The 20,292-nt window shown below is 41.0% G+C and overlaps 1 pseudogene; it reads left to right on the forward strand.

The window, feature by feature from the left end:
* Window positions 1-19,801, forward strand: part of LOC121583393 — a 30,980-nt pseudogene extending 11,179 nt beyond the window's left edge.
* The last annotated feature ends 491 nt before the right edge of the window (window positions 19,802-20,292 follow it).

The following is a 20,292-nucleotide window of genomic DNA, read 5'->3' on the forward strand; positions in this document are numbered from 1 at the left end:
TTGGGACACCTTGCAATCATCACGCTATATGCATCTACACATGCAGACCGTACTCGCTACAAAGTTACAGAAAGCTAAACCAACAACCACACACCAAAATTTGATAGATTGTAAACTCAGGTCCAACGAGGAAAAACTTAGCCATGATTTGTTTTTGCAGAGACATCTTTTTTGGTGCAACTGATGACCTAACGTGGTGAGTGATGAACATGAATTTCTCCGGTCTCTATGTTGCGGTCATGACGCAAGTGGCGCTATGCTGTCAAATCCTCCCACATGTTTCTAGTTTGACCAGCTGTTTTCAGCAACTGGTATTTTTGAATTCGGTTGTCATATTGGCAGGTGTGCTAGCAACAAACTATTTAGCTAGCTTCTAGCCTAGTGTTTGATATGCAATGTGATCTCCTCGTAATGAACAGTGTTGAGTGTCTTGACTAGAAAGCAACCTTTTCTAGCTATGCCAAGCAAAATTGGGCATCATCAGCTCATTGTTATGGATGTATCCAAATGAATGTCAATAGAAAACAGCTTAAACAAATGCAAATGCAGCTACTTTGCTGTTATTCTGGCTGTAGAGGTCGTTACTGTTAGCCGTAGCTAGTTGGCTAGCTAGAATGCAAGAGAGAAGAATGTTGCCAGTGAGCATGGCAATGGAAGATCTAGAATGAACAACTGGGTCGCGTCCATAATCATCGAACTAATCGATTGAACGACTGGGTCGCATCTCTAGCAAAGGGGCCACAGTGCCCCCCGACCCACCCCTGTCTCAGTATCGATCCTGCAATAGTCCATGTGCCGGGAGGCTAGGTGTCAGTCTGTTATATCTGGTGTAATTCCCCTGTCTTGTCTGGTATCCTGTGTGAATTTAAGTATGCTCCCTCTAATTCTCTCTCTCCGTCTCTCCCTCCCCTCCCATAGGACCTGAGCCTTAGGATCATGCCTCAGGACTACCTGGCCTGATGACTCCTAGCTGTTCCCAGTCCACCTGGTCGTGCTGCTGCTCCAGTTTTAACTGTTCTGCCTGCGGCTAGGGAACCCTGACCTGTTCACTGGACGTGTTATCTTGTCCCAGACCTGCGCTTTTCGACTCTCTCTCTCTCTACTGCATCGACCTCTGCATGCTCGGCTATGAAAATGTACTCCTGAGGTGCTGACCTGTTGAACCCTCTACAACCACTTATTATTATTTGACCCTGCTGGTCATCTATGAACGTTTGAACATCTTGAAGAACAATCTGGCCTTACATGACCATGTACTCTTATAATCACCACCCGGCACAGCCAGAAGAGGACTGCCCACCCCTCAGAGCCTGGTTCCTCTCTAGGTTTCTTCGTAGGTTCCTGCCTTTCTAGGGAGTTTTTCCAAGCAACCGTGCTTCTGCATATGCATTGCTTGCCGTTTGGGGTTTTAGCCTGGGTTTCTGTATAGCACTTTGTAACATCTGCTGATGTAAAAAGGGCTTCATAGATACATTTGATTGAATGATTGATGAGAAAGTATGAATTCTCTTGTAAAAATGTAAATACAATTTGTTTTTTATTATTTCTAACGGTAAATGTGTGCTTTAGTATTGTTTTCTTTGGCAACTGTGGTATAAGCGGGATAAATGCCTCCGTTCTGTACATTACCTTTTCGGCTCCACCTTATCCCGCTGCGTTGTCCATTGTTTCCAAGGTAATGTACAGAACATTGGCATTTATCCCTTACATCCCTTGCAAGCTTGATCAATTGTGACAATAAAATAATAACAAAAACTCATTAGCAACAGAATGGCAAAAGTCTTACCAGACTTGATACATATAAATAAAACAGGGTTTATTAAAAATTGACACTCACTGTACAAACAAATACAAGAACATGTTACAGTATAATACAATACGCTAAAAAACAAGATATAGATTTATAAATAACGGCTGTTGATGCCGAAAAGGTTTTCAGAAAGGGGCACAAGATAGGGATGTCCTCTCTCCCCTCTCCTGTTTGCACTGGCAATTGAACCGCTTGCAGAAAGAATTAGACAGGTCCCAAACGTAACAGATATCAGTATTGGTAAACAGGAATATAAACTACATTATTTTGCAGACGATCTCCTGTTATACCTGACTAATATTGAAAACTCAATGCCCCCTTGTTAAAAATATTTTCAGAATACTCTCAAATCTCAGGATATACTTTAAAATTAACGTGGAAAAAACGAATATAATAAAACATTATAAATAATCTGTGGACCACAAAAAAATATGAAATACCTAGGATTCTGTCAGGATGGGTCGGACCAAGGTGCAGCGTGAAAAGCGTAAATGTTTATTTACTCAATAAACTTTCAACAAAACAAGACACAACGTAACATGTCCAAAAGGCTATACACATACCAGCCTAACAGGAACAAGATCCCACAATACACAGTAGGCAATAGGCTACCTAAGTATGATCCCCAATCAGAGACAACGAGCGACAGCTGCCTCTGATTGGGAATCATACCCGGCCAGACATAGAAATAGAAAACTAGAACTTAAACATAGAATATCTAACATAGATTTCCACACCCTGACTCAACAAACTAGAGTTCTATAGGTCAGGGCGTGACAGATTATTAATAAGTGACAACAAACAACAAATATATAAAGACAATTACAACAACATGAAAGCAGATGTAGTGTCGAGAAAACGATGCTGAGATGCTGTGAGAACAAGGAATCCGCTGACACTGTACTTTGATTATAAAGGTTTATTATATCAAAAGAGTTCAGCGTCAATTTACAGACATCTGCAGACATCTGGAGAATAACCGGTCCCAATATCTAATATGTTATTCTCCCCTCCTTTGTCCCAAACCATAGTACAGTGGGGAAAAAAGTATTTAGTCAGCCACCAATTGTGCAAGTTCTCCCACTTAAAAAGATGAGAGAGGCCTGTAATTTTCATCATATGTACACGTCAACTATGACAGACAAATTGAGAAAAGAAAATCCAGAAAATCACATTGTAGGATTTTTAATGAATTTATTTGCAAATTATGGTGGAAAATAAGTATTTGGTCAATAACAAAAGTTTCTCAATACTTTGTTATATACCCTTTGTTGGCAATGACACGGGTCAAACGTTTTCTGTAAGTCTTCACAAGGTTTTCACACACTGTTGCTGGTATTTTGGCCCATTCCTCCATGCAGATCTCCTCTAGAGCAGTGATGTTTTGGGGCTGTCGCTGGGCAACAAAGACTTTCAACTCCCTCCAAAGATTATATATGGGGTTGAGATCTAGAGACTGGCTAGGCCACTCCAGGACCTTGAAATGCTTCTTACGAAGCCACTCCTTCGTTGCCCGGGCGGTGTGTTTGGGATCATTGTCATGCTGAAAGACCCAGCCACGTTTCATCTTCAATGCCCTTGCTGATGGAAGGAGGTTTTCACTCAAAATCTCACGATACATGGCCCCATTCATTCTTTCCTTTACACAGATCAGTCATCCTGGTCCCTTTGCAGAAAAACAGCCCCAAAGCATGATGTTTCCACCCCCATGCTTCACAGTAGGTATGGTGTTCTTTGGATGCAACTCAGCATTCTTTGTCCTCCAAACATGACGAGTTAAGTTTTTACCAAAAAGTTATATTTTGGTTTCATCTGACCATATGACATTCTCCCAAGTCTCTTCTGGATCATCCAAATGCACTCTAGCAAACTTCAGACGGGCCTGGACATGTACTGGCTTAAGCAGGGGACACGTCTGGCACTGCAGGATTTGAGTCCCTGGCGGCGTAGTGTGTTACTGATGGTAGGCTTTATTACTTTGGTCCCAGCTCTCTGCAGGTCATTCACTAGGTCCTCCCGTGTGGTTCTGGGATTTTTGCTCACCGTTCTTGTGATCATTTTGACCCCACGGGGTGAGATCTTGTGTGGAGCCCCACATTGAGGGAGATTATCAGTGGTCTTGTATGTCTTCCATTTTCTAATAATTGCTCCCACAGTTGATTTCTTCAAACCAAGCTGCTTACCTATTGCAGATTCAGTCTTCCCAGCCTGGTGCAGGTCTACAATTTTGTTTCTGGTGTCCTTTGACAGCTCTTTGGTCTTGGCCATAGTGGAGTTTGGAGTGTGACTGTTTGAGGTTGTGGACAGGTGTCTTTTATACTAATAATAATAATATGCCATTTAGCAGACGCTTTTATCCAAAGCGACTTACAGTCATGTGTGCATACATTTTTGTGTATGGGTGGTCCCGGGGATCGAACCCACTACCTTGGCGTTACAAGCGCCATGCTCTACCAGTTGAGCTACAGAGGACCACACGTACACGTCAACTACTACTGATAACAAGTTCAAACAGGTGCCATTAATACAGGTAACGAGTGGAGGACAGAGGAGCCTCTTAAAGAAGAAGTTACAGGTCTGTGAGAGCCAGAAATCTTGCTTGTTTGTAGGTGACCAAATACTTATTTTCCACCATAATTTGCAAATAAATTCATTAAAAATCCTACAATGTGATTTTCTGGATTTTTCTTTCTCAATTTGTCTGTCATAGTTGACGTGTACCTATGATGAAAATTACAGGCCTCTCTCATCTTTTTAAGTGGGAGAACTTGCACAATTGGTGGCTGACTAAATACCTTTTTTCCCCACTGTATATATATCCTATGTAACCTGATATGGGTGTTTTCCCCTACAGACCAATCCCAGGACCAACAGACATCCTCTGTTTTAGGGTGCCCCTATAGAAATACTCTCCAGATGCTTTCTCAAGCTGAGTCAACATCCTCTAAGACCATTTGCAACCGTCAGACACTACATATTTCCCCCCTTCGAGACTAATTAAGTCTTGAAAACAAAAAGAATAGGATTATGACAAATAACAATTTCTCTCTTATTGAGTAACTTTAACAATAAACCAAAAACAAATTTTTCTATGGAGTGTAAATAAATTTCTATGAAATATGAACAAATCTTTATGGAGTGTGAGAGCGAAAAACCTGTTTGGCAGCTTTCTTTCCAAATATCCATCAATCAATCAAGACAGTAAAATTCTCTCACGGCCCCTCTGCCCCAGGCAACCACCTAAGTACTCCAGATCAATTCAAACATCTTTATTACATTTACATTTACATTTTAGTCATTTAGCAGATGCTCTTATCCAGAGCGACTTACATGAGCAATTAGGGTTAAGTGCCTTGCTTAAGGGCACATCAACAGATTTTTCACCTAGTCGGCTCGGGGATTAGAACCAGCGACCTTTCGGTTACTGGCACAACGCTGTTACCCACTAAGCTTACCTATCAATGCATTTTAAACTACGATGCAATTGAATACACATGAAAGCCCCAGCAAACAAAATACAATCAAATTTGTCCACATTCAGGCTGGTCGACCCATCGGACCCTCCTGTGGATTCTCTCTGTCCCTGCTTAGACCCAATATCCCTAAGCATCCACGAAATAAACAAAAACATCTGAGATCCCCACATGTACCCAACTACAGCAAATATCATTCTTCAAAAATTAATACAGAAAAAATATGACACAAATTATGTATTACACATGCAAATACAGTGGGGAAAAAAAGTATTTAGTCAGCCACCAATTGTGCAAGTTCTCCCACTTAAAAAGATGAGAGAGGCCTGTAATTTTCATCATAGGTACACGTCAACTATGACAGACAAATTGAGGAAAAAAAATCCAGAAAATCACATTGTAGGATTTTTAATGAATTTATTTGCAAATTATGGTGGAAAATAAGTATTTGGTCACCTACAAACAAGCAAGATTTCTGGCTCTCACAGACCTGTAACTTCTTCTTTAAGAGGCTCCTCTGTCTTCCACTCGTTACCTGTATTAATGGCACCTGTTTGAACTTGTTATCAGTATAAAAGACACCTGTCCACAACCTCAAACAGTCACACTCCAAACTCCACTATGGCCAAGACCAAAGAGCTGTCAAAGGACACCAGAAACAAAATGGTAGACCTGCACCAGGCTGGGAAGACTGAATCTGCAATAGGTAAGCAGCTTGGTTTGAAGAAATCAACTGTGGGAGCAATTATTAGGAAATTGAAGACATACAAGACCACTGATAATCACCCTCGATCTGGGGCTCCACACAAGATCTCACCCCGTGGGGTCAAAATGATCACAAGAACGGTGAGCAAAAATCCCAGAACCACACGGGGGGACCTAGTGAATGACCTGCAGAGAGCTGGGACCAAAGTAACAAAGCCTACCATCAGTAACACACTACGCCGCCAGGGACTCAAATCCTGCAGTGCCAGACGTGTCCCCCTGCTTAAGCCAGTACATGTCCAGGCCCGTCTGAAGTTTGCTAGAGTGCATTTGGATGATCCAGAAGAGGATTGGGAGAATGTCATATGGTCAGATGAAACCAAAATATAACTTTTTGGTAAAAACTCAACTCGTCGTGTTTGGAGGACAAAGAATGCTGAGTTGCATCCAAAGAACACCATACCTACTGTGAAGCATGGGGGTGGAAACATCATGCTTTGGGGCTGTTTTTCTGCAAAGGGACCAGGATGACTGATCTGTGTAAAGGAAAGAATGAATGGGGCCATGTATCGTGAGATTTTGAGTGAAAACCTCCTTCCATCAGCAAGGGCATTGAAGATGAAACGTGGCTGGGTCTTTCAGCATGACAATGATCCCAAACACACCGCCCGGGCAACGAAGGAGTGGCTTCGTAAGAAGCATTTCAAGGTCCTGGAGTGGCCTAGCCAGTCTCTAGATCTCAACCCCATATAAAATCTTTGGAGGGAGTTGAAAGTCTTTGTTGCCCAGCGACAGCCCCAAAACATCACTGCTCTAGAGGAGATCTGCATGGAGGAATGGGCCAAAATACCAGCAACAGTGTGTGAAAACCTTGTGAAGACTTACAGAAAACGTTTGACCTGTGTCATTGCCAACAAAGGGTATATAACAAAGTATTGAGAAACTTTTGTTATTGACCAAATACTTATTTTCCACCATAATTTGCAAATAAATTGCATTACAAATCCTACAATGTGATTTTCTGGATTTTCTTTTCTCATTTTGTCTGTCATAGTTGACGTGTACCCATGATGAAAATTACAGGCCTCTCTCAACTTGTTCAGTGGGAGAACTTGCACAATTGGTGGCTGACTAAATACTTTTTTCCCCCACTGTATGTCTATATATCATTGCAGACACTGGAATGTAGTCCACTACACTTCATCTCTTCAGCAGTGTCGACTTTCAATGCAACGTCGTTGATGGAATCTGAACATTTCCACACCTTCCTTGTTCCACTTCCTCCAGTCCATTCATATTGTCCATTCCTATTGTCCATGTTTGAGTATTTGAATCCCCTCTACACATTCCCCCATATGCTTCTGGAAGAAAAGAAAAGACCAAACAGTATCTTTTGCAAAACAACACATGCAAATTAAAACATCAATATCAACAATAATTAAAAATGATATATAAAATGAATCACATTCCATTTCCCCCCTTTGATTCATCACAAAATACTAAATATCACAATAATATGTCAAAACGTGAAAAATGATCGGATACTCAAAATTGGTATCTATCCATCAATACTCCTTTGAGTATTTGACAAAAGGTTAAACCCTCTTATCGTTTCATTTGCAAAACCCTTCAAAGTATAGGTAATATTATCTATGTGATCTGCACCATACCATGGAAAAAGTCCAAGTCCCCACTTCTCTCCTAGACTTATCCTCCAATGGTAGGCTTCCAGACTATGACATTTCTTCATTACCCTTTTCACCCTATTTCCAAACCTAGAATCAGATTTATCTGTTTCCAGTGCTTCCCCTCTTTTAATGGTAAAAACCTCATATGGAAGCTTCAACGTCGACATATAACAACATCCTGTCCATCCATAGGGTAAGAATCTATTCTTTCTCACCACAAACCCCAGATGTTTCTAAAATTCCCAATAGTCACATTTCCATGCAAAAACGTATCTTTCACCATCAAAGTCCTTCTCTTCTTACTAACTTCAACATAAAAAGTTACATTATATTTCTCATTACTAACCTTATGTTCATGCTTACCCAAAGTCATCATATAATCATCACAATCTGATATTGCCCTAAACATACCCTTTCCATCATATGTTTTATTTGAACAAAAACAGCTTTTAGCCCTCACGGGTTTCACCTCCAATGCTTCATGAAGCGCTGTTAACTGATTTTCCTTCCTATCTAACAAATTCACATAGGGTAATTCATTTAACCAATAACACTTAAACCTAGGCCTAAACAAATGCTTCAACAACGACATTATTATATCTGTTAATGATTGTTGCTGATACAACAGCCATGATAAAGCATAAGATTTACACATACTTGATAGAGGTTGAGCTATATTCTCTAAGATTCAACCCCATGTTCCTGGTGCTGGAATTCTCAACAGACATGGACCCTCAAGATTCCTCACTGATCTTACAGAATGAGGTAACTGCTTTACCAAAGATTCCTACCTGCCCATCCATCTTTAATTTGCAAAACAGAATAATCAAATCCATATGCCTTCCATTTTGTTTCTCTCTTCCCTAACGAGCAGTATTGATCAGATATATCTTCTTGTCTTCAATCAAAATCAAAGAACTCATCCTGTACCTCCATGATAGTATTCTCCCTGATCTTCCCCTCTAACATTACTCAAAATAAGTGAGCAATCACTCATAACCCTTGTCGTATCTGATGAATGGTGGTCATTATTGCTGTCAACAAAGAGTCCGTATATGCTGCATCGTGTTAGAGGCTTTTATTAAAATCACGAGGTTACAGCATAAATGACAGGTGACATGACACCCGGAGAACGGCTCCCCCGATTGCCATGGCCGTTCTGACGTCTTCCTCGCCTAACCCCCCTATTTATAAACAATGAAACTCCCTCTTCTGGCCAATCCCCAGTCTCCCCTGTCTACAAGACACTTCCGGTCTGTTGTATTTGGCGTCACACCCAAAACATTCCCTCTTGCTACTAACACAAACAACATTCCATTTCTTCATGAAAAACATTTAACAAAGGCATAATCTTCAGATACTATACCCTCTTCCACTTCATATCGTTATACAAAATATACTTCCTTTGACTAGGTGAAACAGCTTCTACTTCTGGTCTAATAACAACACTTCTTCTCCATAATTATCTCTCCACTGAACTCTAAATTTCCCTTCACCACTGTTCTCTCTCTCGTACTAACATTGAAGCTGAGCTGACTATCCTAGAGTTCCTTCAACCCTAGTTTTCATAACGTTTTTAGTCTTACTTTTTCCCCATTTTTTCAAAAACCATTACACTGATTTATCCACAAATTCCTTCCCACTATTTTTTTCAAAAACCATTTCACTGATTTATCCACAAATTCCTTTCCCTCTAATTTGAGGATATTTGATCGGGAAGTCCCCACCTGCTTATGACTTCTTTACACAAAAACTTGGCAAACGATTGAGCATCTTTTAGCTTAGTTTGACATCTTATACACTTCTTGGTGTAGGAATGTAACCAAGAATAACAGTCACACCCCTGCGAACATTATTTTTCAGACAGATTGTGCACCTTCCTATGACATAGTCAATCTGTTCAAGCAAATATGGTTCCCAAAAACCAAATCCTTTGTGATCTTTCTCCTAACCTCCCCCCTTGCAACATTAGCTAACCCATAGCTTCCTAAATCATCAGACCTATTAGGTCTAGAGGCGCTACTATCAAACCCTCATGGCTTCTCCAAAAACAACAATTGATTGCTACTCTAAGGATTTTTCATTGTCTTCAAAACACCTGCTTTTGAAAGTCCTTCAATTTATGGTTCAATCCCTTGGAATGCTTCATCTTTCAATGGATACTGATTCTTCCAAGGAGGTCTGCCTCCTGGTTGAAGTTCAACTTTCACCTCAATTGGGCTGATTTCACAAGTCCAATATCGGCACTACTTTGATACCACAAACATTCTTGAACTTTTTGCAACATCTCCTCTTTAATAGATTCTTAATCCATCTTCACACTGCAAATAGATTAATGTGTCATCCGTACAGCTTGTGGCTCTCCTTGTCCTTGAGCCAAAATCATTATTTTGAGAAATCGCTGATCTTCACTCCTCCAAATCCCCCAAGTTCTCTTTCATCAGTACAAAAACAGCCTTCTCTGCTTCTGTCATCATTTCTTCTATTTGCTTCTACTCATAGCCTTCAGAAACCAACTAGGTCACATGTGGCACACTCTTCTCAATCTCAAATTCTTTATCCAGATAATCATCTGTGTTTATCTTCATATCTGCTCCTTGTGGTCCTAAAATTATGCAACATAAGCTGAGTTGAACTTTCTTTAGTTGATTACTCAACCATTCCTCTGAGTTCAATTGGCAGCATTCTTGAAATACTTGAGCTGAGTTGAAATGGATATTCCAGAAGCCTCGCATCTGGCATATTTTCCCCTTAAATTTCTTCCATTTCTTAGCCTGCTTCAAAAAATCCTCACTGAGATTTCCAATTCAGAATACTAAAGACTAATCCATCTATGTCATCATCAACAATCGGTAAAACTTTTCCTTTGGCACTTCTACCAGACAGCCGTCTGGTGTACATCTTATTTTACAGTTCAACTTACACAATGCATCTCTTCCCAACAATGCAATAGGTGTATGTTCTGATACAAGTATGGGTATTGTAATTTTCTAATTTTTCATAGCAGAGCTCAATTGATTCCATAAGAGTAATCAACCGTTTCACTCCCTCAAATCCCTGTCCTAATTAGTTGATTGGACATAGTAAGATGTGTAACCTCTTCAGGCTGAACACAGAGAAAAGCAGTTCCGCTATCCACCATCACTTCCAATGGTCGGTTGTTTATTTTCACCTCAATTGTTGGATCTTTTTCCCCTAACTGGTGCTACCAGCTGACACCCCCCTTTCGGATCTTCTGGGCACCCCTAGAATCCTTGCTCCTGGCCCCTATACGGGTTCACCTGTCCTCCAGATGATCTTGACTTGCCCCTGTATCTTCCTCTGAAATTCCCTCTTGTGTTTCCTTCTGGCCCATTACACTCACAGCAAAGTCATCAACCTGTCCACAATCATAACACACTTCTGAAGATTGTTGGAAGTATGGCTTAAATCTTCCTCCTCATCCTAAGCCTTCTCGTCCTCTTCCTCTCCAATTCTGTGTCTGTCCAGAGACTGGCTATTGATATGAAACAACTGGTACCGCTATTGGTGGCTGGTACAATTGCGGTTGGAACTGGTCCAGTTGAAGCTGTGGCAGTGATTGTTGATTTGGTGCACACTGATTCTTCATAACCAAAGCTTGTTTCTTCTCCTTCTTATTCTCCCCCAGTTGTATTTCATTGAGTTTTCTGAGAGTTTCTTGGTCCGGTTATTTCAGGTTGTGTTCCTTTTTCCTCTACAGATCCACTTGATGGGCTATATGATCTCTATAGACACCTTTTGTCATGCTTCCAAGTCCAACCACCTCTGCCAGTTTGCTCCTTACTGGTGAGGGCAGTCCCATCTGCAGTTTAGCTCTCAAAATTGACTGCTCAATTTGACTCACATCTGGATCATTTCCGGTAATATTTCTCCACACTTGATGAACTCTTGCCACATAGGCTCTCTGATTTTCTTGTTGTCCTAGTGGGTCAATCAGAATGTTGTCAGGATGCACATTTGTTGGAAACATATCTTTCAGTGCTCTCCACAGCCGATTTCTAATTGCAGCCAACAATTCAGGGTAATTCACCGCAGTCCCCACATATCTATTAAGTCCAGCTCTCTAAAAAATGTCTTCCATTTCTGGAATCCCAAGGAGATTAGCAAAAGTCTCTTAATGTCTCCTATGGCAGACTGTGTTCCCACCATAATTTCTTCCAATTTTGAAATCCAAGGATATGCTCCATCTTGAAGAGTAGGCAACTTCTCAAGTATATCTGACATATCGGTATTCTTCAAAGGCTTATATTCTAGGTTCTGTCTTCGAAATATCACTAGCATCATCTTCTTACTTGTGCTCTCTTTCCTTGGCTCAATGTATACTTCTTCTCCAATTCTTGGGATCCTTTTCTCAGCAGTTTTTTCTTCTGTATCTTCAGCTTCTTGAGTTGTTCTTCCAGTTCTCTTACTTCTTCTAAATTATTCGCTTTATCCAGGCATGATACGCATCGGTCTATGTCTCTTTCTATTTCTTCTGTGCTAGTCATTGTAGGATAAAATCCTCCCGAACATAAAGCACCTTTAATCTCCAAATCTTCATCGCTTTCTTCTTACTTTTGGAGTTTGGATTCATCTTTATGGTCGTTTCTGCTTTTCCTCTCTCTATTATTCAAGCACTTTCATTATGTTGATGACGTCTGGGTTAAGAATCCCTTCCACTGGACATGGTTGTTCAATGTCAGGCCAACGTTTATTCCACTTTCCAGATAACCTTGCAATACCATTAACTAGAGGATTACTATTTTCTACTACATCAACAGGAGTAATTACTTTCATCGTTTTGATGTCCTTTTCCCCCCATTGTAACAACTCATCTATATTCCTTTATTGTGAATTATTTTATTATTTTAGACTATGTAGCTTATGTTTCCCTCACTTTTTTTTTCTCCCCCCCAAATTTTTATTTATTTAACTAATTAATCAATTTATTCATCAATTTATTCATTTTTATTTTATTTTACCAAATTATTGATTAGTGGCAATCTTACCACATCCGATCAGGAAAGGTAAAGGAAAGTAGTCAACTTCAGAGCAATCCAAAAAAGAAAGACCTCTAATCCAGCAACACTACAGCACTCACAAACCAATTGCTTAATAAGCACTCAATTACCTTAATTTTACAGAATAATGTCAGTGCTCGATTTCCCACACAACTCTAATCAAACCAACTCATGCACAAAAAACTCCAAAATGCAATTCTTAATTACATCAATTGATCAGTCTGTTGCCAAGTCCCTGTCAAATTGTCACAACATGACATATGCTAGGCACCCAAAATATCCTCTATGGGAAGGTAAGTTTTGTGAATAGAACAGTACTAGCCTTGATTTGACTTGATCTGTTGCAGCACACCCTGTCGCGTTATGCACTTGTCAGCACCTCCTCTCTCTCTCTCTGTCTCCTCCTCATCGTCTCTCATATCACAGAAGAACAAAGAACAGACAAGAATTTAGTATTTTATGCACTCACTGGGTTATTTCAACCATGCAATACTCCTCTGTTCACATTCTTTCTAAAAAATAAGCAAACAGCTTAACTCAGGAATAGTATAAATAGCTCAATAACATTTTATTTTATTTATTTTTAATCCGTCAACATATCTCTAATTTATCAATTCAATAGATCTCAATCAAATAGTTTCATCGTTAAACAACAGCCGATTTAACAAACAGAACACTTTATTCGTGTGTAAGTCTCCCCCTCCTTCTCTGTCTGCTCTGAGTCTGCGTCTCCCAGCAGCTCAGTGCAGGCAGGGGAGTGGCATATTTGCTCTACGTAACTCTAAACTCAGAAAATCACACGCATGCGTAGTTCATTCACCAATGCGATTTCAGAGTGAGAAGAGCTCCCAAGCAGCTCTCTCCAAGCTAAACAACAGAAAGTAGACAGACCAGCTATCCCTCCGTTATTTCCCCAACACAGACAAACAGTAAAACTTAACAGAACTCACAAACCAACACAAAACATAGAACACAAATCCTACTCTCTTCCACACACACACACACACACACACACACACACACACACACCGTTTAAGAGGCTTATGTCCATTGCTACGGACCTCTAAAGCATGCTACTACCATCGCGCCGTTTTTTCCTTGTTCCTACATTTCTGCTACCTCGAGTTCGCGGATATTCAATGAGCGGTTACATCGAACATATACCTCGTCAACTATAAGTCCAGCGGTAACTTGCAACCGAATGTATCTACCACAATCTCCAGTTCCCTGAACTGACCTAAAACCAACCCAGTGAGATTTCAGGATTTTCGGCCCATCCTAATGATCGCCTCGTTTGAGGGCTTGCCATAGATTTGCGATGTCATAATTTGTATACATTTTTCCTTAGTTCCTGGCCTTTCCTTCCTTCATTCTATTCTTTTTGAATTTTATTCAAGCAAAATATCCCTGTGTCCAGTATTATCAATCCTATAGACACTCCCCCCTGTTTGTGTTGCTTTCAACGCAAACAAATTTAGAAATTTAGAACAGACTCTTATCCCACAGCAAATAACAGCAAAGCACACATGCAAGTTCTTAACGGTGCATTCATTCAACGCACACACACGCAGACACACGAACTGACCAGTGCCCAAAGTGGTGAGAAAACTCACCCTTATCTGCCGGACTCTGGAGCGAGAGTCAGCTCGGCGTCCCTGAATGGAACGCTGAGAAAAGACGCAACACGACCCAATTACCTCGTCGCCATTAATGTAGTGTCGAGAAAACGATGCTGAGATGCTGTGAGAACAAGGAATCCGCGGACACTGTACTTTGATTATAAAGGTTTATTATATCAAAAGAGTTCAGCGTCAATTTACAGACATCTGCAGACATCTGGAGAATAACCGGTCCCAATCTCTAATATGTTATTCTCCCCTCCTTTGTCCCAAACCATAGTATATATATATCCTATGTAACCTCATATGGGTGTTTTCCCCTACAGACCAATCCCAGGACTCCACCTAACAGACTTCCTCTGTTTTAGGATGCCCCTATAGAAATACTCTCCAGATGCTTTCTCAAGCTGAGTCAACATCCTCTAAGACCATTTGCAACCGTCAGCAAAGTCATAAATTGTTCAGACACTACACAGATCTAATTAAAATGGAATCTTCCCATAAATCTTACAGGTAGAATAAACATCTTTAGAATGGCATGGCTCCCAATGTTTCTATATTTATTTTCGGTAATACCAATTACCCCACCGAAGACATTCTTTAAAAAAGTATACTCTGCCATAAGACTTTATATGGTTAAATACATCTCAGAATATAAAGGAAAGTTTTACATCTCCCTAAGTCTGACGGTGGTTTTAACCTTCCAGACCTGGAATTGTATCACCTCGCCACCCAAGGCTTTTACTTGCCTTTTACTTTTTACCCAAGGCTTTTACTTGCAACATACAGTGGGGAAAAAAAGTATTTAGTCAGCCACCAATTGTGCAAGTTCTCCCACTTAAAAAGATGAGAGAGGCCTGTAATTTTCATCATAAGTACACGTCAACTATGACAGACAAATTGAGAAAAAATATCCAGAAAATCACATTGTAGGATTTTTTATGAATTTATTTGCAAATTATGGTGGAAAATAAGTATTTGGTCATCTACAAACAAACAAGATTTCTGGCTCTCACAGACCTGTAACTTCTTCTTTAAGAGGCTCCTCTGTCCTCCACTCGTTACCTGTATTAATGGCACCTGTTTGAACTTATTATCATTATAAAAGACACCTGTCCACAACCTCAAACAGTCACACTCCAAACTCCACTATGGCCAAGACCAAAGAGCTGTCAAAGGACACCAGAAACAAAATTGTAGACCTGCACCAGGCTGGGAAGACTGAATCTGCAATAGGTAAGCAGCTTGGTTTGAAGAAATCAACTGTGGGAGCAATTATTAGGAAATGGAAGACATACAAGACCACTGATAATCTCCCTCGATCTGGGGCTCCACGCAAGATCTCACCCCGTGGGGTCAAAATGATCTCAAGAACGGTGAACAAAAATCCCAGAACCACACGGGGGGACCTAGTGAATGACCTGCAGAGAGCTGGGACCAAAGTAACAAAGCCTACCATCAGTAACACACTACACCGCCAGGGACTCAAATCCTGCAGTGCCAGATGTGTCCCCCTGCTTAAGCCAGTACATGTCCAGGCCCATCTGAAGTTTGCTAGAGTGCATTTGGATGATCCAGAAGAGGATTGGGAGAATGTCATATGGTCAGATGAAACCAAAATATAACTTTTTGGTAAAAACTCAACTCGTCGTGTTTGGAGGACAAAGAATGCCGAGTTGCATCCAAAGAACACCATACCTACTGTGAAGCATGGGGGTGGAAACATCATGCTTTGGGGCTGTTTTTCTGCAAAGGGACCAGGACGACTGATCTTTGTAAAGGAAAGAATGAATGGGGCCATGTATCGTGAGATTTTGAGTGAAAACCTCCTTCCATCAGCAAGGGCATTGAAGATGAAACGTGGCTGGGTCTTTCAGCATGACAATGATCCCAAACACACCGCCCGGGCAACGAAGGAGTGGCTTCGTAAGAAGCATTTCAAGGTCCTGGAGTGGCCTAGCCAGTCTCCAGATCTCAACCCCATAGAACATCTTTGGAGGGAGTTGAAAGTCTGTGTTGCCCAGCGACAGCCCCAAAACATCACTGCTCTAGAGGAGATCTGCATGGAGGAATGGGCCAAAATACCAGCAACAGTGTGTGAAAACCTTGTGAAGACTTACAGAAAACGTTTGACCTGTGTCATTGCCAACAAAGGGTATATAACAAAGTATTGAGAAACTTTTGTTATTGACCAAATACTTATTTTCCACCATAATTGGCAAATAAATTCATTAAAAATCCTACAATGTGATTTTCTGGATTTTTTTTTCTCATTTTGTCTGTCATAATTGACGTGTACCTATGATGAAAATTGCAGGCCTCTCTCATCTTTTTAAGTGGGAGAACTTGCACAATTGGTGTCTGACTAAATACTTTTTCCCCCCACTGTATTGTAAAATTAACTAAAGAGGAACAATGGGTACATATTGAAGGTGTGTACCCCCCCCCCCTCCCCTCCCCCCCTATATATATGTATTCTACTGTATTTTAGTCAATGCCACTCCGACATTGCTCGACCTAATATTTATATATTTCTTAATTCCATTATTTTACTTTTAGATTGGTGTGTATTGTTGTGAATTGTTAGATCTTACTGTACTGTTGGAGCTAGGAACACAAGCATTTCACTACACCCGCACTAACATCTGATAAATATGTGTATGTGACCAATAAAATGTTATTTGATGTCTTTTGTCTGTATATGTTCATATTGTTTGAAAAATAAAATAAAATCTTACAAAAGAAAGTAATCAAGAAATGTGCATTTGAAGATGGCATGAGATGCATTTACTCAATTATGTATATTTTTGCTGGTTGCCCACTCTTGGAGGGTATAGCTTTCACTGGGGGTAATTATGGTTTTGAAGTACACTACACAGTGCATTTGGAAAGTATTCAGACACCTTGACTTTTTCCACATTTTGTTACATTACAGCCTTATTTTAAAATGGATGAAATAAAAAATAGTCCTCATCACAATACCCCATAATGACAAAGCGAAAGCAGGTTTTTATAAATGTTTGCAAATTTTTAAAAGATGTAAAACAGAAATACCTTATTTACATAAGTATTCAGACCCTTTGCTATGAGACACGAAATTGAGCACACACCTGTCTAGGTCCCACAGCTGACAGTGCAAAAACCAAGCCATGAGGTCGAAGGAATTGTCCGTAGAGCTCCGAGACAGGATTGTGTCGAGGCACAGATCTGGGGAAGAATCTTCCTAGAGCTGGCCGCCTGACCAAAGTGAGCAATCGGGGGAGAAGGGCCTTGGTCATTTAGTTGACCAAGAACCCGATGGTCACTCTGACAGAGCTCCAGAGTTCCTCTGTGGAGATGGGATAACCTTCCAGAAGGACAACCATCTCTGCAGCACTCCACCAATCAGGCCTTTATGGTAGAGTGGCCAGAATGAACCCACTCCTCAGTAAAAGGCACATGACAGCCCTCTTGGAGTTTGCCAAAAGGCCCCTAAAGGACTCTCAGACCATGAGAAACAAGATTCTCTAGTGTGATGAAACCAAGATTTAACTCTTTGGCCTGAATGCCAAGTGTCACGTCTGGAGGAAATCTGGCACCATCCCTACGGTGAAGCTTGGTGGTGGCAGCATCATGCTGTGGGGATGTTTTTCAGCAGCAGGGACTGGGAAACTAGTCAGGATCAAGGGAAAGATGAACGGAGCAAAGTACAAAGAGAGCCTTGATGAAAACCTATTCCAGAGCGCCCAGGACCTCAGACTGGGGCGAAGGTTTACCTTACAAGAGGACAACGACCCTAAGCACACAGCCAAGACAACGCAGGAGTGGCTTTGGGACAAGTCTCTGAATGTCCTTGAGTTGCCTAGCCAGTGAAATTGAACATCTCGAGACCTGAAAATAGCTGTGCAGCGACACTCCCCTTGAACTTGAGAGGATCTGCAGAGAAGAATGGGAGAAACTCCCCAAATACAGGTGTGCCAAGCTTGTAGTGTCATATCCAAGAAGACTTGAGGCTGTAATCTCTGCCAAAGGTGCTTCAACAAAGTACTGAGTAAAGGGTCTGAATACTTATGTAAATGTGATATTTCTGTATTTAAAAAGAAATACATTTGCAAACCTGTTTTTGCTTTGTCATTACGGGGTATTGTGTGTAGATTGATGAGGGGAAAAAACAATTGTATCCATTTTAGAATAAGGCTGTAACGTAACAAAATGTGGAAAAAGTGAAGGGGTCTGAATACTTTCCGAATGCACTCTATATACAAAAGCTCACAGAACGGGACAAACGAGTGCTGAAACGTGTGGCGCGTAAAAATCATCTGTCCTCGGTTGCAACACTCACTACCGAGTTCCAAACTGCCTCTGGAAGCAACGTCAGCACAATAACTGTTCGTCGGGAGCTTCATGAAATGGGTTTCCATGGCCGAGTAGCCGCATTCAAGCCTAAGATCACCATGCGCAATGCCAAGCTTCAGCTGGAGTGGTATAAATCCCGCCGCCATTGGACTCTGAAGCAGTGGAAACACGTTCTCCGTAATGATGAATCACGCTTTACCATCTGGCAGTCCGATGGACGAATCTGGGTTTGGCGGATGGCAGGAGAATGCTACCTGCCCCAATGCATAGTGCCAACTGTAAAGTTTGGTGGAGGAGGAATAATGGCCTGGGGCTGTTTTTCATGGTTTGGGCTCGGCCCCTTAGTTCCAGTGAAGGGAAATGTTAACGCTTCAGCATAAAATGACATTCTAGACGATTCTGTGCTTCCAACTTTGCGGCAACAGTTTGGGGAAGGCCCTTTCCTGTTTCAGCATGAGAATGCCCCCATGCACAAAGCGAGGTCAATACAGAAATGTTTTTTGTTGATCGGTGTGGCAGAACTTGACTGGCCTGCACAGAACCCTGACCTCAACCCCATCGACCACATTTGGGATGAATTGGAACGCCGACTGCGAGCCAGGCGTAATCGCCCCCAACATCAGTGCCCGACCTCACTAGTGCTCTTGTGGCAGAATGGATGGAAGTCCCTGCAGCAATTTATTTTATTTAATTTATTTTACCTTTATTTAACTAGGCAAGTCAGTTAAGAACAAATTCTTATTTACAATGACGGCCTACACCGTCAAGCAATGTTCCGACATCTAGCGGAAAGCCTTCCCAGAAGAGTGGAGGCTGTTATAGCAGCAAAGGGTAGACCAACTCCATATTAATACCCATCATTTTGGAATGAGATGTTCGACGAACAGGTGTCCACATACTTTTGGTCATGTAGTGTACATGCTAACTGGATAGTCACTTTGCTGCTGTCCTCTCCAGCTGTCCCTCTGCCAGGTACAAGATGTCCCTGCTGAAGTATTCCACCAAGGCCCTGGAACTGTCCAGTAAGGTCTCAGTGAGGACAGACAGCCGAGGGTTCCTGTCTCTACAGTACCTGGTCAGGAACGATGACGGACAGATCTGCTTTGTGGAATAGTACTGCTGTTCGAATGAGGAGGTTGAAGAAGAGTAGCAGGAATTCCTTGTACAATCTGAAAAAACGATTCAAATATTTATCATTATACTCAATAAATACTTTCTCACTTGGCCATGTTATTTGGGCTGCATTTCTCGACTGTGTTATTTGTAAATAGTGTTGGCTGTGTACATGATTGTTTATGTTAATTTATCTGAATCAATGCTGCTCTGTGCTCTCCCAAAACCTTGTGAAAGTATTCTTAGATTTTTGTTCAAAATTGTAAATGGACTTTCTGTAATAGTTAGTAGTGGCCTCTTCTACAGTGCTTTCAGAAAGTATTCATACCCCTTGATTTATTCCACGTTGTTGTTTTACAGCCTGAATTCAAAATGGCTAAAATAGATTTTTGTTCCTCACCCATCTTCACACAATACCCCATAATGACAAAGTGAAAACATGTTTTTAGAAATTGTAGCAAATGTATTAAAAATGAAATACAGAAATATCTCACTTACATAAGTATTCACACCTTAGTCAATACTTTG

The sequence above is a fragment of the Coregonus clupeaformis genome, chromosome 15 (assembly GCF_020615455.1).
Source record: "Coregonus clupeaformis isolate EN_2021a chromosome 15, ASM2061545v1, whole genome shotgun sequence".
Classification (NCBI taxonomy): domain Eukaryota; kingdom Metazoa; phylum Chordata; class Actinopteri; order Salmoniformes; family Salmonidae; genus Coregonus; species Coregonus clupeaformis.